This window comes from Polypterus senegalus, chromosome 1 (assembly GCF_016835505.1).
Source record: "Polypterus senegalus isolate Bchr_013 chromosome 1, ASM1683550v1, whole genome shotgun sequence".
Taxonomy (NCBI): domain Eukaryota; kingdom Metazoa; phylum Chordata; class Cladistia; order Polypteriformes; family Polypteridae; genus Polypterus; species Polypterus senegalus.
In genome coordinates this window covers 132354420-132373461 of record NC_053154.1, presented here as the reverse complement: position 1 = coordinate 132373461, position 19042 = coordinate 132354420, and the positions used below count along the sequence as shown (strand labels likewise).

At 37.5% G+C, this 19042-nt stretch overlaps 1 protein-coding gene across 13 annotated transcripts in view; it reads left to right on the top strand.

Annotated features, from left to right (window-relative positions):
* dlg1a (discs large MAGUK scaffold protein 1a) overlaps window positions 1-19042 on the top strand; it is a 562325-nt gene that overhangs the window by 70794 nt on the left and 472489 nt on the right. The window lies entirely within an intron of this gene.

The following is a 19042-nucleotide window of genomic DNA, read 5'->3' as shown; positions in this document are numbered from 1 at the left end:
TTGTAGTACATAATAATGACATTTTATTATGCACACCTCTGGAATCAATTTTCTTTTGTTCCCCAATTTGTCAGTGCTCTTTGTATCAAGTTTAGTTGTCATATCCCATAGCATTGCAAAGTTATACTTTGGCACAAGTTGCACCCCTGTTTGGAAACATTGTGTCTCCCTTTGGAAACATTTAGCCTCTTGTAAAACCTAAACAATCTCTCAAAACAATTATAGCAGTTGCAGTTATTTTATTTTTAGAGAAAATATATACATATACACAAACACCTTATAATACGCTGAAGCAACAAGTAAACAATCTATGTACTCATCCAAACATTTACTTTCAAAACTATTTTTCATGCCAGTCCTTGAAATGATTTCTGTTTACCAAAAGACACAACAAAACCTTACATTTTGCACATTTTGTGCTGCACTTCACCTATTTTTTTTATTTTTGCTTTATTGTAGTACTTTATGTCTGGAATAAACTACAGTACATGCATACATTTTCATACTAGCCTTATCCAGTGCTGAGTTGCAGTGGTGGGGACAATGCCTTTGCTGGTAGTCCTGGGCATGTAGCAGAAAACAGGCAACCCTGAACACAGAGCTAGTCATGCAGACACATATACCCAAGCCAGTGTTTTTCAGCCTCTTTTGAGTCTCGGGGGAGCTGTCACCAGCTTGCAAGTGAGTAAGACTTGTTCAAGGTGTAATTTGCCGTCCGTGGATTATACACCATGAAAAACTACTGCACGGCAGTGCCAACCCTTCAGTGTTTATACCGTGAACAAGTTACAAACTGAAACTTTGTTTTTTTTTTGGTTTCATATACTCAAATTAGAACATTAGAACAATCTAGAGGAGAACAGACCATTCTGCCCAACAAATCTCTCCAGTCCTGTCTGCTTATTTCTTCCAAAAAATCACTGAGTTTTGAAAGTCCCTAAAGTCTTACTGTCTACCACACTACTTGATAGCTTATTCCAAATGTTAATCGTTCTTTGTGTAAAGAAAAACTTCCTATTGTTTGTATGTAATTTACTCTTAACAAGTTTCCAACTGTGTCCACATGTTCTTCATGAACTTATTTTAAAATAGCAGTATCGATCCACTGTACTAATTCCATTTACAATTTTAAACACTTCAGTCATTTTTGCTTAAACTAAATAGGCTCAGCTCTTTTAATCTTTCCTCATAATTCAATCCCTGTAGCCCTGGAATCAGCCTAGGTGCTCTTCTCTGGACCTTTTCTAGTGCTGCTATGTCATTTTTGTAGTCTGGAGACCAGAACTGCACACAGTACTTCAGATGAGGCCTCACCAGTGTATTATAAAGCTTAAGCATAAACTCCTTGGACTTGTACTCCACACATCATGCTGTATAACCTAACATTCTGTTTGCCTTTTTAATGGCTTCTGAACACTGTCAGGAATTCGATAGCTTAGAGTCCACTATGACTCCTAAATTCTTCTCATAAGGTGTACTCTTTTGATTATGTATTCAAATGTGGCATTTTTACTTCCTATGTGTAATCTGCCCAAGCCTTTATGCTATCCAAGTCCTTCTGTAATGAAATAATAGATTCCAAATTATCAGCTAATCCACCTATTTTAGTTTCATCTGTAAAATTAACCAGCTTGTTACTTTTCCTATCTAAATTATATACAGTGGGATGCAAATGTTTGGGCAACCTTGATAATAGTCATTATTTTCCTGTATAAATCGTTGGTTGTTACGATAAAAAATGTCAGTTAAATATATCATATAGGAGACACACACAGTGATATTTGAGAAGTGAAATGAAGTTTATTGGATTTACAGAAAGTGTGCAATAATTGTTCAAACAAAATCAGGCAGGTGCATAAATTTGGGCACCACAAAAAAGAAATGAAATCAATATTTAGTAGATCCGCCTTTTGCAGAAATTACAGCCTCTAAACGCTTCCTGTAGGTTCCAATGAGAGTCTGGATTGTGGTTGAAGGTATTTTGGACCATTCCTCGTTACAAAACATCTCTAGTTCATTCAGGTTTGATGGCTTCCGAGCATGGACAGCTCTCTTTAACTCACACCACAGATTTTCAATTATATTCAGGTCTGGGGACTGAGATGGCCATTCCAGAATGTTGTACTTGTTCCTCTGCATGAATGTCTTAGTGGATTTTGAGCAGTGTTTCGGGTCGTTGTCTTGTTGAAAGATCCAGCCCCGGAGCAGCTTCAGCTTTGTCACTGATTCCTGGACATTGGTCTCCAGAATCTGCTGATACTGAGTGGAATCCATGCGTCCCTCAACTTTGACAAGATTCCCAGTCCCTGCACTGGCCACACAGCCCCACAGCATGATGGAACCACCACCATATTTTACTGTAGGTAGCAGGTGTTTTTCTTGGAATGCTGTGATCTTTTTCTTCCATGCATAACGCCCTTGTTATGCCCAAATAACTCAATTTTAGTTTCATCAGTCCACAGCACCTTATTCCAAAATGAAGCTGGCTTGTCCAAATGTGCTTGAGCATACCTCAAGCGGCTCTGTTTGTGCTGTGGGTGGAGAAAAGGCTTCCTCTGCATCACTCTCGCATACAGCATCTCCTTGTGTAAAGTGCGAATGGTTGAACGATGCACAGTGACTCCATCTGCTGCAAGATGATGTTGTAGGTCTTTGGTGCTGGTCTGTGGGTTGACTCTGACTGTTCTCACCATTCGTCACTTCTGTCTATCCGAAATCTTTCTTGGTCTGCCACTTGAGCCTTAACTTGAACTTAGCCTGTGGTCTTCCATTTCCTGAATATGTTCCTAACTGTGGAAACAGACAGCTTAAATCTCTGGGACAGCTTTCTGTATCCTTCCCTATACCATGATGGTGAACAATCTTTGTCTTCAGGTCATTTGAGAGTTGTTTTGTGACCCCCATGTTGCTACTCTTCAGAGAAAATTAAAGGAGGAGGGAAACTTACAATTGACCCCTTTAAATACTCTTTCTCATTATAGGATTCACCTGTGTATGTAGGTCAGGGGTCACTGAGCTTACCAAGCCAATTTGAGTTCCAATAATTAGTTCTAAAAGTTTTGGAATCAATAAAATGACAACGGTGCCCAAATTTATGCACCTGCCTGATTTTGTTTGAACAGTTATTGCACACTTTCTGTAAATCCAATAAACTTCATTTCACTTCTCAAATATCACTGTGTGTGTCTCCTATATGATATATTTAACTGACATTTTTTATCGTAACAACCAACGATTTATACAGGAAAATAATGACTATGAACAAGGTTGCCCAAACTTTTGCATCCCACCGTATAGATACTAGCAAAATACCCGCGCTTCGCAGCGGCGAAGTACTGACTTAAAAGTTTTATTAAGAAGAAAATTAAACCTTCTTAAACTGAGGGAAAATATACCAATAATTATTTGTTAAGGATCTCTTTGTATACCACATTGTCATTTCGGCCCTCCGGTTGTAATATGACCAAGCTGTGCGCTGAGCTTACTCTTGAGCATGCAACGTACAGTTGGCCATGTGAAAAGTAATCTTGTTTCAGATCTCACAGCTTGGATTGCTGCTGTCATAATTGGTTTGAGTTTCATGGTTTGTTTCAATTACGACACTATTAGCAGGATTTGTTGTGTTGAAGTGACATTCGGCATCTGTCAAGCGTTGTAAGCTTACAACCGGTTTCATCGATAACTTCACATCCAGCATTTGAGAGTTTAAACATTCATAAACATCAAAGTGTCCACTACTGAAATCGTCACCTGTCAATCTAAGATGTTTAAGAGACATTGGCGGTTGTTGAAAGGTGTAAAATATTTGGCCACTTCGGTACACTTGAAAGCGACAACCGAACAATTCAGCGGCAGCCATCAACTCACATGCAGAACCATAGGTGAAGGGCTTAAGAATTTCACTCTTATAGTGCTCCTGTGTAGTATAATTATCTCCTGTACAGTCATCAGTCCATACCTTGAACCTGTCCCAGTCATTGAATACATAAGACACAATGTTCCTCCGGATATCAACAGTGAGCCTGATATGGCTGTGCAATATGTAACAAAGAGAATGGAAAAGGCAGGTCCCATCTCCGGGCATGGAAACCACTCGGTAAGTGACAGTTATTTGATCGATGGTGATCACCTTGATAGACATGTTAATGGGGGGTGGTTGGAACGATAATGGAAATGGGTACCTGAACAATGTAAAGTAAGTCTAAAATACCTACACATTAACTATAATTGTAATAAACGAACAATAAAACAGTGGAGAAGCCGTGGATTAAATAAAAAGGCAGTAGTTATCAGCAGTGAGACGTGAATCCCGTGGCGATGCAAGGAAGGGAATGTAGAGACCGGAGCGACGGACGGCCTTATATAGTCAGGCAGCCAACAATGTGGGAGGCGTTGGGATGGGGGACCCAATGCCGCCTCACACGGTGACCGAGCTGCAGTCTTTGGACATATATATGTACGCAAGTAGGATTCAGTTAGCGCTTGGAACCCGCGTACCAAATTTCTTGAAGATGGGCCCATAAGTAACAAATACCGTTGGAAAGTTCAATATGGCGGCCGACAGTGGTGTCATACCACCAAAATAAGTACGTACATCAGTTTCGGTTAGCGCAGAGAAGCCGCCTACCAAATTTCGTGAAGATGGGGCCATAAATAAGAAAGTTTAACATGGCGGACATGTCGATGTTATGACCGTTACGCGTCAAATTTCTAAATGAAACCTGCCTAACTGTTGTAAGTAAGCTGTAAGGAATGAGCCTGCCAAATTTCAGCCTTCTACCTACACGGGAAGTTGGAGAATTAGGGACATCGGAAAGATCAATATGGTGGCCGACAGTGGCGTCATACCACCGAAATAATTATGTACATCGGTTTCGGTTAGCACAGGGAAGCCGCCTACCAAATTTCGTGAAGATGGGGCCATAAATAGGAAAGTTCAACATGGCGGATGTTGTCGACCGTTATGACCATTACGTGTAGAATATCGAAATGAAACCTGCTTAACTTTTGTAAGTAAGCTGTAAGCATGACAAACGCCAGCTCCATCGTGTCCATGAACTTAATTTAAAGTTAAGGTTTACACCTTGCTTTCCTGTTCGTTTGCATAAGCAGAGTCCTTCACCTGCAATTTTAACTCCGTTACAAAGTGATCCAAAGTCTTGTTTATACCTCGCGTTTTCTTATTAAACTTGTATCTCGCGAATATCGTATTTATCGTAGGCATGACAAACGCCAGCGGCAGCGTGTCTATAAACTTAATTTAAACTTACGGTTTACACCGTGCTTTGTTTTCACAGTAGCTGTACTTATGAATATGCTTGTATGCGTCACTCGCTTCATATTCTTTTGCTGCCTTCTCAATTATGTAATGCCTTTTTTGTTCAGCGTTCTTTGGAGCTCTTCCTTGTTCTCCACGTACTGCGTTCACAGTCAGTTCACGTGAGCCGCTCTCTTGTATGATCTTGTGATGTCCATGGCTTTATTTAATGTTAGCTAAGATCTGGCACTTAAAAGTTTCTCTCGCCCTTTCTCTGAGTTTGTGCCAAACACTAGACCATCTCATCTTCGTTTGCATAAGCACAGTCCTTCACCCGCGAATATTTACCTTATATGGGCAGGCACTCAATTACGTGGGAGGTGTGATGATGCTGGACGAAACTCCGTCTCACACGACGGCCGAGATGCAGGCTATGGCCGTATATATGGTCGAAAGTAGGTTCCAGTTATGACCGTTATGCGTAGAATTTCGAAATGAAACCTGCCTAACTTTTGTAAGTAAGCTGTAAGGAATGAGCCTGCCAAATTTCAGCCTTCCACCTACAAAGGAATTTGGAGAATTAGTGATGAGTCAGTCGTCAGTAAGTGAGTCAGTCAGTCAGTGAGGGCTTTGCCTTTTATTTATATATATATATATATATATATATATATATATATATATATATATATATATATATATATATATATATAGCAGCGGCCCTACCATTGACCCCTGTGGAACACCACTCTTAACATCAGCCAGTCCTGATGAGGTTCCTCACACCATCACCCATCTGTCTGATTCAATTCTACACCCATCTAAAAACATCACCTTTAACTCCAACTTCTTTTAGTATGATGCCCAACCTCTTATGTGGCACCTTATCAAATGTTTTCTAAAGTCAAAATAAATATCATTTGCTCCACTTTGATCATATCCTTTTGTTGTCTTCTCATAGAATTCCAGTATGTTACTAAAACATGACCTATCTCTTCTGAACCCTGACTGTTCCTAATAACTCCTGCCCTGTTGGATGTTTTTCAATCTTATCCTTAATAATTCCTTCTATTAATTTTCCTGTGATGCATGTTAATCTTACTGGGCTATAGTTGCTTGGATCTACCCTGTCACCCTTTTTACAGTATATATAATCAGATGATATTTGCCATTTTCTAGACCTTCGAGCCTAGAGTTGCTTGGATCTGCCCTGTCACCCTTTTTTATTTAACGGGATGATATTTGCCATTTTATAGACCTTCGGAATCTCTGCACAGTGATTTCGTAAAAATATGTGTCAAGGGTTTATATATGTACTCGCTAGCTTCCTTAAGAAGTTGAGAGTAAATATTATCTGGTCCTGGTGATTTGTTTGATTTCAGCCTATTTAATCTGACCAGTACTTAGCCCTCTACAATTTACAAATCCCTCAGTACCTCCTTAGTAGTCATGTTTACCTCTGGGAGGTTGTCCACATGACTCAATTGTGAAGACCTCAGAAAAATGTAAGTTTAGCATCTGCTATTTCATTGTTGGTATCTTTTAATTTCCCTTTTACTATTTCTGATGCACTTCACCTCCTCCTTGACTGTTCTTTTACTACTAAAATACTGAAAGAATCTCTTAGGGTCTTCTTTCGCATTATCTGCTATGTTCCTCTCCAAATGTCTTTTGATATCCTTCTTAGTGGTTTCTTGCATGTTCTCATACACTCTACTATTCACTTTGCAGTCATTAGTCTTATATGCTTTATAGAGCAGTTTTTTCCTTTGCAGCTTCTTTTTAAAGTCTTTATTAATCTAATGTGGAGTTTTTAAAATGTCCTATTAATTCCAAATTTAGGTATGTATCTGTCCTGCGTTACATGTAAAACATTTTTAAACCTATCCCACTGCTCCTCGACTTTCCCCACATTTAAAAGCTTATCCCAGTGTATCCTCCTTAGACTTTGTTGCATCTGGTCAAAATTTGCCCTACCAAAGTTAAACTTAATTTTAGTCGTTGCACCTGCACTCTTAAAAAATACTGAGGATTCTATTATATTATGATCAATTGACCCTAGTGGTTCAAGGTTCAATCACCACTACACCCTCAATTCTGTCCTGATTATTACAAAATACTAAATCCAGACAAGCTTCACCCCGTGTTGGTGCTCTAACACCCCCGATTCACACCCGATCTGACTCTGTCCGTTTTCAAATAATATTGCATTAGTGCGATGATGTTTTCTGATTAATTTTATACCCAATGTCCCATATATATGTCTCTTTCTTTTTTTTCTCCGTGCTGCATCGACATCGTGCACCAGAAGGCGTGAGCTTATTCAATGCAGCAGGAACACTCAATAAAACTGACAAAAAAAAAACCAAATAAAGTGACGGTGAGATACAGTATGAAGAAGGCAGATTCAGCAGCATTTGTGTGTCAGCTTTTATCCCTTCAGATCAGAGAATGTCCAAAAAAATTGGCTTGAATGAATTATTCATATGTTCAAACAAATTGTATAATTTATTCAATTAATTCAAACTTACTACTTTTATTTTCGTAAGAAGCATATGCCTGTCTGGTACATTTTAAGTCGTCTTGGTTGGGGGTCCTCGATTCCAAACCACATTTCTTTTTCTTTCGTTATTTGAAACACTTGCAGATCCCTGCCTCCTTTCCCCACTCCATTCCGCCCATATAGTTGCAGAAGTTGGAGACTGTGATGACACAAGGGAGGGATCAAAAAGGAAAAAAATCTTTTAGCAGCTATTTAAAAGAACAAATAAAAAACACAGGAATTCATTATATTATCCGCCTTTGGGGTGATGATTGACCTCCAAGATTTTTCCTCTTTTTATTTCAATTTTATTTTATTGTAGAATCAACTCTTGGCAGCAGACGTGAGGCGCATTCGTACGGGCGCCATTCTCATCCCTACCATCTTCGCCGTTACTTCCCCTACCTCTTCATATCTTAAATCATTCTTAAGTCTTTTATCTGCCTCAACTGCCAGCATAAGTGAAAAATTAAGGAAAACGTACTAGACAATTACAAAACAAACACAGGTTTAATTAGTTTTAACGCGAAAAGATGCTGACAAAAGAAGCGAAGAAGCGGGCCACTAGGGTAGAGAAAAGAAGAGCTGCTCAGGAAGCAGCAAGCACATCAACCTTTGAGCAAACAAATGCTAGACATACAGAGAAAGAGTATGAAAACTATGAATGCTTAAGTCAAGTGCATTCACTGCATGTTATTGTGCAGTGCGCTGTTACTGGTTCCTTCATAATTTTAAATACTTCAATCATGTTAATTCTTAATCTTCTTTTGCTAAACTGAAAAGGCTCATGTCTTTTAATCTTTCTTCATAATTCATCCCCTGTAGTCCTGGAATAAGCCTAGTCACTCTTCTCTAGACCCTTTAGAGTGGTGCTATGTCCTTTTTGTAGCCTGGAGACCAAAACTGAACACAGTACATTAGATGAAGCCTCACCAGTGCATTATAATGCTATATAACCTAACATTCTGTCAGCCTTCTTAATGTCTTCTGAACACGGTCTGGAAGTTCATAGCATATAATCCACAATGACTCCTAAATTCATCTCATAAGGTGTTCTCTCGATTTTCAGGCATCCCATTGTATATTCAGTCTCCCATTTTTACTTTCTATGTGTAATACTTTACATTTACTGACATTAAACTTCATCAGCCACAAATCAGCCAAAGCCTGTATGCTGTCCAAGTCCCTCTGTAATGATTTAAAGGATTACAGATTATATGACAATCCACCTATCTTGTTGTTATCTACAAACTTAACCATCTTGTTACTGTTATATTCCTATCCAAATCATTTATATATGTTAAAAATAGCTGCAGCCCTAGCACTGACCCCTGTAGAACACCACTCTTAACAGCAGCTAAGTCTGAAAAGGTTCCTCGCTTAATCTCCCTTTGCTTCCTGTTGAGGCAAAGAACTCTTACAGATGTCCAAACTTTTGTTGAATTCTTATATGCCCTCTGTCTGTGTATGTATGTGTGTGTGTATATATATATATATATATATATATATATATATATACACACACACACACACACAGTGGTGTGAAAACTATTTGCCCCCTTCCTGATTTTTTATTCTTTTGCATGTTTGTCACACAAAATGTTTCTGATCATCAAACACATTTAACCATTAGTCCAATATAAAACAAGTAAACACAAAATGCACTTTTTAAATGATGGTTTTTATTATTTAGGGAGAAAAAAAATCCAAACCTACATGGCCCTGTGTGAAAAAGCAATTGCCCCCTTGTTAAAAAATAACCTAACTGTGGTGTATCACACCTGAGTTAAATTTCCGTAGCCACCCCAGGCCTGATTACTGCCACACCTGTTTCAATCAAGAAATCACTGAAATAGGAGCTGCCTGACACAGATAAGTAGACCAAAAGCACCTCAAAAGCTAGACATCATGCCAAGATCCAAAGAAATTCAGGAACAAATGAGAACAGAAGTAATTGAGATCTATCAGTCTGGTAAAGGTTATAAAGCCATTTCTAAAGCTTTGGGACTCCAGCGAACCACAGTGAGAGCCATTATCCCCAAATGGCAAAAACATGGAACAGTGGTGAACCTTCCCAGGAGTGGCCGGCTGACCAAAATTACCCCAAGAGCGCAGAGACGACTCATCCGAGAGGTCACAAAGACCCCAGGACAACGTCTAAAGAACTGCAGGCCTCACTTGCCTCAATTAAGGTCAGTGTTCACGACTCCACCATAAGAAAGAGACTGGGCAAAAACGGCCTGCATGGCAGATTTCCAAGACGCAAACCACTGTTAAACAAAAAGAACATTAGGGCTCATCTCAATTTTGCTAAGAAACATCTCAATGATTGCCAAGACTTTTGGGAAAATACCTTGTGGACTGATGAGACAAAAGTTGAACTTTTGGAAGGCAAATGTCCGTTACATCTGGCGTAAAAGGAACACAGCATTTCAGAAAAAGAACATCATACCAACAGTAAAATATGGTGGTGGTAGTGTGATGGTCTGGGGTTGTTTTGCTGCTTCAGGACCTGGAAGGCTTGCTGTGATAGATGGAACCATGAATTCTACTGTCTACCAAAAAATCCTGAAGGAGAATGTCCGCCATCTGTTCGTCAACTCAAGCTGAAGCGATCTTGGGTGCTGCAACAGGACAATGACCCAAAACACACCAGCAAATCCACCTCTGAATTGCTGAAGAAAAACAAAATGAAGACTTTGGAGTGGCCTAGTCAAAGTCCTGACCTGAATCCAATTGAGATGCTATGGCATGACCTTAAAAAGGCGGTTCATGCTAGAAAACCCTCAAATAAAGCTGAATTACAACAATTCTGCAAAGATGAGTGGGCCAAAATTCCTCCAGAGCGCTGTAAAAGACTCATTGCAAGTTATCGCAAACGCTTGATTGCAGTTATTGCTGCTAAGGGTGGCCCAACCAGTTATTAGGTTCAGGGGGCAATTACTTTTTCACACAGGGCCATGTAGGTTTGGATTTTTTTTTTCTCCCTAAATAATAAAAACCATCATTTAAAAACTGCATTTTGTGTTTACTTGTGTTTGACTAATGGTTAAATGTGTTTGATGATCAGAAACATTTTGTGTGACAAACATGCAAAAGAATAAGAAATCAGGAAGGAGGCAAATAGTTTTTCACACCACTGTATTTATGTTGCTAAAACTACTAAAGCATTATTTAAACAGTATTGCACTGGAGGAAATAGTATGTTGCTATCATAATGCAGAGAAAAAGGCAATTAATAAAAGAAGACTGACAGATCATTATACTCTTTAGTAAAGCCAATCACCAAAGAAAGTCAAGATGTTGGTGAGTACAATTTCCTACACCATCAAAAGAAGCTTGGAGTAATGTTGGCAGACACAAAGCTGCAACACAATAGTAAACAAGATTTTTTAGAGTTAACACCTTGTGTTATAATGTGTCTCACAGGACTACAGCATCAAGCACCATTTTAATAGTGGTTGGAGTAAACAAGTCTCACTTTGACCTATGAAGGGAAGATTTTGAGCTGCAGGTTTGAAGGTGGCAACAAGAAAGCCATTCCTAAAATGTCTAAATAAGATAAAGGTTTACATGGGCCAGGGCTACTGGACTCCTTGAAGACTGGAAGAACTTCTGATTAATTGATGAATTAAAATTTGAAGTCTTTGGTTCATTGTTCATGGTTTTTGTATACCATTGAGGAAATGAAAGAATGGTTCTTCAGTGTGTGAAAACTGTCAAACATGGAGGAGGAAGTATGATGGTCTTGGATCTCTTTTGCTGTATCTAAAGCTGATGACTTGCACAGACTAACTGGCACCGTGAAACAAAAGGTCTTCCTCATCATTTTTCAGTGCCATGAAATACCCTCTGGTAGTACAGGGCAATATGGACAAAAATATTATGATTTGTTTTTTCTGTATTGATTGATTTCAATAATTATCACAATAAATTTTCATATTACTGTTTCTATTTTAAAGAGTATCTATTCTAATATATTCTAAATAAACCAGTTAAAATAAAAAAAAAATAATAAGCAGGTAAGATTTATTTTTGACAAGTGGCACATAAACTATATACATTTAACATTTCCTTAAAATTTCTGGAATGTTTGATTTTTAAGTTTTGAGAGTGATTGCACTTAACAGTAGCTCAAATTAGCATGGCAGTGAATCAGTGTAGAAAAACAATGTGCAAAACAGTTTAATGGTGCAAATATGTTAGCCTCCTTAGCTTTACATTTTTTTCTCGAAAGAACACATAAAAAGCATTTTTTTTGGCTTAAAGAATTACGTATTTATTAACCGATCTTTCAAAAGTAAAATGTGCAAAACCCTAAAAGTACAAAGTCAGAAGTGTAGAAATTATAATAATGATACAATTAACAATAATACTGTATATACTGTCAAAACGTGTCATTTGTGTGGTACAGTATATCTTGAAGCAAGGTGAAATACACAATCCAAAATAGTAGTGTGACTCCTTGAGGATTTTCTTTCTAGACTGATCTGCTTTTGAACATCACACTGCATGTGTTATTTTGACATATGCATCTCTTTCGGATTCATTAAAATCTATTTCAGTTTTACTGCCCATTTCAATTTTACTGCCTGAAAACAAATTTACTTCGTCTTCACTGCTCATATCACTGTGAAGAGTGTGCAACATCTGGGCTGCTGAAAAACATTTCTTATGAGACACCATTATGAGACTAGGAGAAGTGTCTGCAATGTTGCCTGGGTAACACTTGGGCCTGTTGCTTATGCTGGCAGCATGCATATTTCATTTCCTGAGCAACGCTTGGCACTAATGCTTTAGGAACTTTTACAGTACTCTTCGGGTCTCTTGCTTATGCGAGATGCATCCATATAGTTACCCAAGTGATGCTTGGAGCTAATGTTTTTAGCACTGTTTTTACAGCTCAGGTCTAATGCTAAGGAGGTTAAATTGTAAACATAACACAATGCAAACCAAATCTGCATTAGTAGATGCAATGCATATCTACCTGCATTCTCTGTCACTTAAAGCCTCAGGTAGAAAAGTATTTAAAGTAATTTGGAATATTTTTTTCCCTATAAAAGCAGCACACATTTTCTCTTTCTTCACTTTCTTTTGCTTGGTTGATGCTCTTTTGCAGATGGAAATATTGCCCCCTATACTAAAAACCCTGTGGCAGGGATGCAGAAGTAGCAGGAATAGTCATCAGTAGATAATACCTTTGCAATTGCCTTCTTCTACTACAGCACTCTCCCTGCCATTTTTTGACAGGACTCCCATCTTGTTGGAGATTCTGTAATTAGTTTGTTTAGGCATATTTCACATTCTTGAACTGCTGCCAGATATCTCTGCATTTTCCATGAAAAAGAAAATGTCTTTACCACTTTATTACAAACACCTGTAGCTCTTTGAATTCTGCCATCTCTTACTGATCTCTGTGTAATGATAAACAAACTGTTCATGTATTATTAATTAACAATTAGCCTAGTAGTAGAAACGACTCAGTTGTATTATATTGTAATGTTAGTACTGAAAATTGAATCTTAAGTATTCACAATGGTAAATGGTAACTATTATATGAATTTCCCCTTGGGATTAATAAAGTATCTATCTATCTATCTATAACATTCACTTGTCAATTGCTAGGTGCAGTCTACGTTCAAAGCAATGAAGGAGGGTCCAATTTTTCAGAGACACAGCCTTGACAATGTTCACTCCATTGTCATTGTCTGCCTTGACAAAGTTCACTCCATTGTCATTGTCTGTAGTAATACACATGTGGTGGTCATCTTTAAATCCCAAGGATGACGGGGTGGCCTTGAGTGCCATTGTGTAATCCATGGTAAAATATGCAATTTGCAGACATGTATGTGCTCTATAAATTCCATTCCATGTCAATGTAGTGAATAGTATGACTTATGTAAGGCTGTGATGGCTGACTCGACCATAAGTATGTTGTAGTGGCAAATGTATCTGACATCTTTAACGCAGCCTCTAACTCCGCTCAATATTCATCATAAAGGTGGTGGAATAGGTTTGTTGTATATGTCTTTCCTGGGAACTGTTGGTGACATATCTTGCATACTGTCTTTATTTCTGCTTGATCCGATTTGTGGTAGCCAAACAACTTCCAAACATTTGATGATGTGTGCCCTTTCTTTGGTATAATCTCTTCCTGAGCAGTTAACAGGTTTTCCTCATAAGTTTCACTTACTAGGATATCCTTGTTGCACAGCATATTTCCCAAACACCTGACCCCGTTGGTAATGTTTAAAACGTATCTTCTTCACGGGGATGAGCAAATTTGCAAAGTGCATTTTGATTGGCTGTTATGCTGGCATTTCGCCAAGACTTCATGCTGTGTGATAGGCCACAGACATTGTCTGTCGCATCACATTGTCTTTTAAAACTGAATATGTCATTTCTTTTTCTTCTCCATTCATCTCTATTGGCTTATCAAACTCATCAATTTAGGTATGTTTACAAGCCTTAAGTTTTACTCAGTTGGCCATGCTCTTTCTCTCAGGGGTGGGGGTCGACTTGTTCTTAATCCTACTTTTTGTAAAAATTAATTGATTTGTATGGAATGATTACAATAAAATTAATTTAAAAAACCTGAATATGTGAATAACCTACTTTTATCATTGTTATCAAGTTTTTTTTTTTTTTTCCCCTGATCAAAAATTGAAATTGTTTTATCACCCAGCACTACCTTCTGGTCTTTACCTAGTTGGGTGTGGTTTGTGCATTGAGACATTAGGCTGCATAAATTTCTACAAAAATTTTAAAGACTTTTAGTGTACATGTACAGAAACTTTGAGATGCCAAAAGCTGCTGGCATCACAGTGCCATTTGAAGAAAAAATCATTGAAAACTGGAACATTCCTAAAAGCAGAATGCAAATTATTATACAAGATAATACCAGTAATATAGCAAAGCAGTGCTTCTCCACCTAACAAAGCTTGCTAGGCTTATACACTTAAATTAACAGTAAATGTACAATAGAAGGACAATAATTGCAAATTTTAAACGTTTGCCACATGCATGCTGTCATCTTCAGAATGTAGAGACAAAATTAGGATAGCCACATAAAAATATAGTTTCCAGCTGGTTGTAACACCATAGTTTGTTTTGTAAGTCTTAGAGAGTAGAAACATGCTTTAGATGCATATGCTGACTTTGAATTACCAGTCATCGTCTTTGTGAACCAGCTTGGTATTAGTAAAAACAATTTAAAGTTGTTCACTGGGGCTGTCAAATTACTCAAAAATTAGGGTTTGAATGCTCATTTTCAAAATAAATAAATAGTAGAATGTAGATTAAAAGTTGGAAGTGCTACAATGTGTATGTTAATGTATGTATGTATGCTTCATTATTATTTATTTATTTATTTTGCTAACAGTGCGTCTGGAAAGGATGAAGTGCTCATGAGTTTTGTAATGATGTAGCTGTCAGTTTGAAAACAAATCCCTTCACAAAGCAGGTTTTCCTGTGTATGGAAAATGACATGATCAAAGAGAATAGTGGAACTGGAACACATCAACTGCATGTGATGCATATATAAAACTCATACAGAACCACTGCCTATTACTCAAACATGTTAAACACCCCTTGCTTTAGTCCCCTGCACCCTGCCCCCTCGTTCAGCTCTCTACTCTGCTGTGTGCTTTTCTGATCCTTTGGTGCAAAAGACGTGAAGTCGGTGCTCATGTTATGTTTATTTTATACAAGTTGAGGTACAGCAAGTCCATTTGGATTTCACAAATGGAGTTACTGAATGGAATAAATGTATCATTCAAATGACCTTAAAGTAATTACCCTCACTGTTACTTTTATTTAGCAAACATTTTATTTAACAGCAACTTAAAAATTCAGCTAATAAAAAACACAACATAGTGTTTAAACAATTAGCAAGAAGCATAGGTTATTGTTAAAAAAAAAAAAGCAGCCTGTGAAAGGTAGATCAAGTGTGCAAAGTAGCCCGATTCAATCAAAGAATAACATATAGGAATAAACTAAATGGAATTATTTCCTCCCTTTACAGATTAAACAAAAACATAGCACATAAGTTTAATACTTATTTTTAATTATACCTTTATTTTATGAATTGTGCCAGCAAGCCTGCTAAAGACATTTGTTGAAAGAAAAAATGAAAGAAAAAAAAAACCTTATTTTTTGAACAGATGTTTAAAATACATCCAAAATACAGAAGCATTGCAGAGTAAACTGTTTGGAGTAACATAAAATAAAAGACTATTTTACAATCGAATGTTAGCATTTGCCTTTGAATATGAATTTTTTTTAGATACATTGAGATTATATTCCTTAGCAATAGTCGATCTGACATCCCTACTGCTCACACTTTTATGAGAGAAAGAAGATCTTTTGTAGTAATAATTAGCAATGTCCTCCTGTTAATTGTTGCTCTGAAAAGACTACTAATAAAATATGCAGATGTGAATAACCTATGGAGATTTGCTGACATCAAGACTGAGCCTTTTTACACTGTAGCTATGGAGCTCAATCCAAAGTATGCTAACAGGTGCTACGCTAATTAAACATGTATCAAACACACATTTATAGGTAATTATTTTAAAAGAAGAGTAGAATTTGTGTTTTCCTATTAATTACTAAGTTTACTAATTTAATAAATACTGAGTTGCTTATTTTGAGTTATATATATATATATATATATATATATATATATATATATATATATATATATATATATATATATATATATATATATATACCTGACCTGTAGTCATTTAATGCTGAAAGATGTGGTAGGACAAGAAAAATATCTGAAAGTCACAGCTGAAGGCTGGTTAGAATGGTCACAGACAAACCACAGACCACCTCCAGAGAGCTACAAGAACTTCTGGTTGCAGATGGTGTCATTGTACATCGTTCCACAGTCTAGCGCACTTTTCACCGGGAACAGCTCGGTGGAAGGATAATGCACAAAAGGCCTTTACTGAGTACTCACCAGAAGAAGAGTCAAATGAGGTATGCAAAAGCATATCTGGACAAGCCAGAAACATTTTGACAAAAATACTATGGACAGATGAGACTAAGGTAGAGTTATTTGGTCACAACTAGAGGCGCTATGCATGGTGAAAAAAAACACACAGCATTCTTGGAGAAGAACATGCTGCCTACTATAGAATTTGGTGGAGGGTCCATCATATTATGGGGCTGTGTGGCTAGCACAGGTACTGGAAACCTTGTTAAAGTTGAGTGCCGCATTAATTCCTCCCAGTACCGGAAGATTTTTGACAAAATGTTCAAGAGTCAGTCACAAAGTTGGTTACGCCGGGGTTGGATGTTTCAGCATGACAATTATCAAAAGCACCGTTAAAAATCTAATAAGTAATTCTTGCAGAGGCACAAGTAGTTCTAGAATGACCATCCCAGTCCTCAGACCTGAACATCATTGAAAATGTATAGACTGATTTGAAACAGGCCGTCAATGCTCGGAACCCATCAAACCTGACTGAACTGGAAGCATTTTGTATGGAAGGAGTTGAGGAGGTTAGGAGCACGCGCTGATACAGTGCATTGCCGCACTCAACACATGACAAACTAACTGTCCAAAATACCACCAGACAGAATTCAGGGACTTGTCAGTGGCTAAAGAAGGCCTGCAGGCTGTTTTTTCAGTAAAAGGAGGCTCTACTAAATTTTGATCTGATTATTCCTTTGGGGTGTCCAAATTTATGCACCTGCCTATTTTTTGTTTAAATGCACATTAAATTGGTTCTGCTTGTCCAATAAAAAATATTTCACTACCAAAATGTTGCTATTTCTGTATGTTATAAAATGTTAAAGTTGCTGCCTGAAAAGTTTAGCAAGTTATAAATTGATAACGTTATTTTTACATAGCACTATATATGTGTGTGTCTGTGTATTATATTTATAAAAATATATATATATAAAAATATATATATATAAAATATATAATGCGCACAACAAAAGTCTGAAATAAATTGATATGTTCAAAAATGTTGTATAAATGTAATTATATTTGTTTTCCTTTAAGCATAAGATTAATTGATTTTTATTTCACTATTAAAACAAAGCAATGTGTATGGTAAGTGTTACTGAAAGTTTTGCAAAAAAGACACAATGTTTAATGAGGAGGCTGACATATCATGCACAAAATCCATAAACATACTTTACTTTTTATATCTGAAAAAAATATTTTGTGACTCACTGTTTGAGAAGCATTGTGAAATGGTAAGATGGTAGTACAGTAATCCCTCCTCGATCGTGGGGGTTACGTTCCAGAACCCCCCGCGATAGGTGAAAATCCGCGATGTAGAAACCATATGTTTGTATGGTTATTTTTGTATATTTTAAGCCCTTATAAACTCTCCCACACTGTTTATAAATATTCTCCGCACAGTTATACAGTAAACCCTCGTTTTATCGCGGTTAATCCGTTCCAGACTCTACCGCGTTAAATGAATTTCCACGAAGTAGGATTCTTAATTTATAAATCTAATATTTTCGTAGTTACAGCATAGAAAACATGTTTACCTTCTAAATACGTTTTTTAATATTATTAGAGCCCTCTAGACATGAAAGAACACCCTTTAGTCAAAAGTTTAAACTGTCCTCCATGACAAGACACAGATGACAGTTCTTTCTCACAATTAAAAGAATGCAAACCTATCTTTCTCTTCAAAGGTGTGCCCGTCAGGAGCAGAGAATGTCAGAGAGAGACAGAGAGAGAAAAGCAAACAATCAAAAATCAATATGAGCTGTTGGGCTTTTAAGTATGTGAGGCACCGCAATAAAGCGGCTGCAAGAAAAAGGGAGCAATGTGAAGGTAGTCTTTCAGCATTTTTGAGAGGAGCGTCCGTATCCTCTAGGCAAACCGCCTCTGTGCAAACAGCCCCTCTGTTCACACCCCCTCCGTCAAGAGCAGAGAATGTCAGAGAGAGTGAGAGAGATAGAGAAAAGCAAACAATCAAAAATCAATACGTGCTGCTAAAGCTTTTAAGTGTGCGAAGCACCGCACGGGAAGCATATCGTATATTAAGGAGTTTTATTTAATACGTAATACGTGCTCTGATTGGGTAGCTTCTCAGCCATCTGCCAATAGCATCCCTTGTATGAAATCAACTGGGCAAACAAACTGAGGAAGCATGTACCATAAATTAAAAGTCCCATTGTCCGCAGAAATCCGCGAACCAGCGAAAAATCTGTGATATATATTTAGATATGCTTACATTCAAAATCCGCAATGGAGTGAAGCTGCA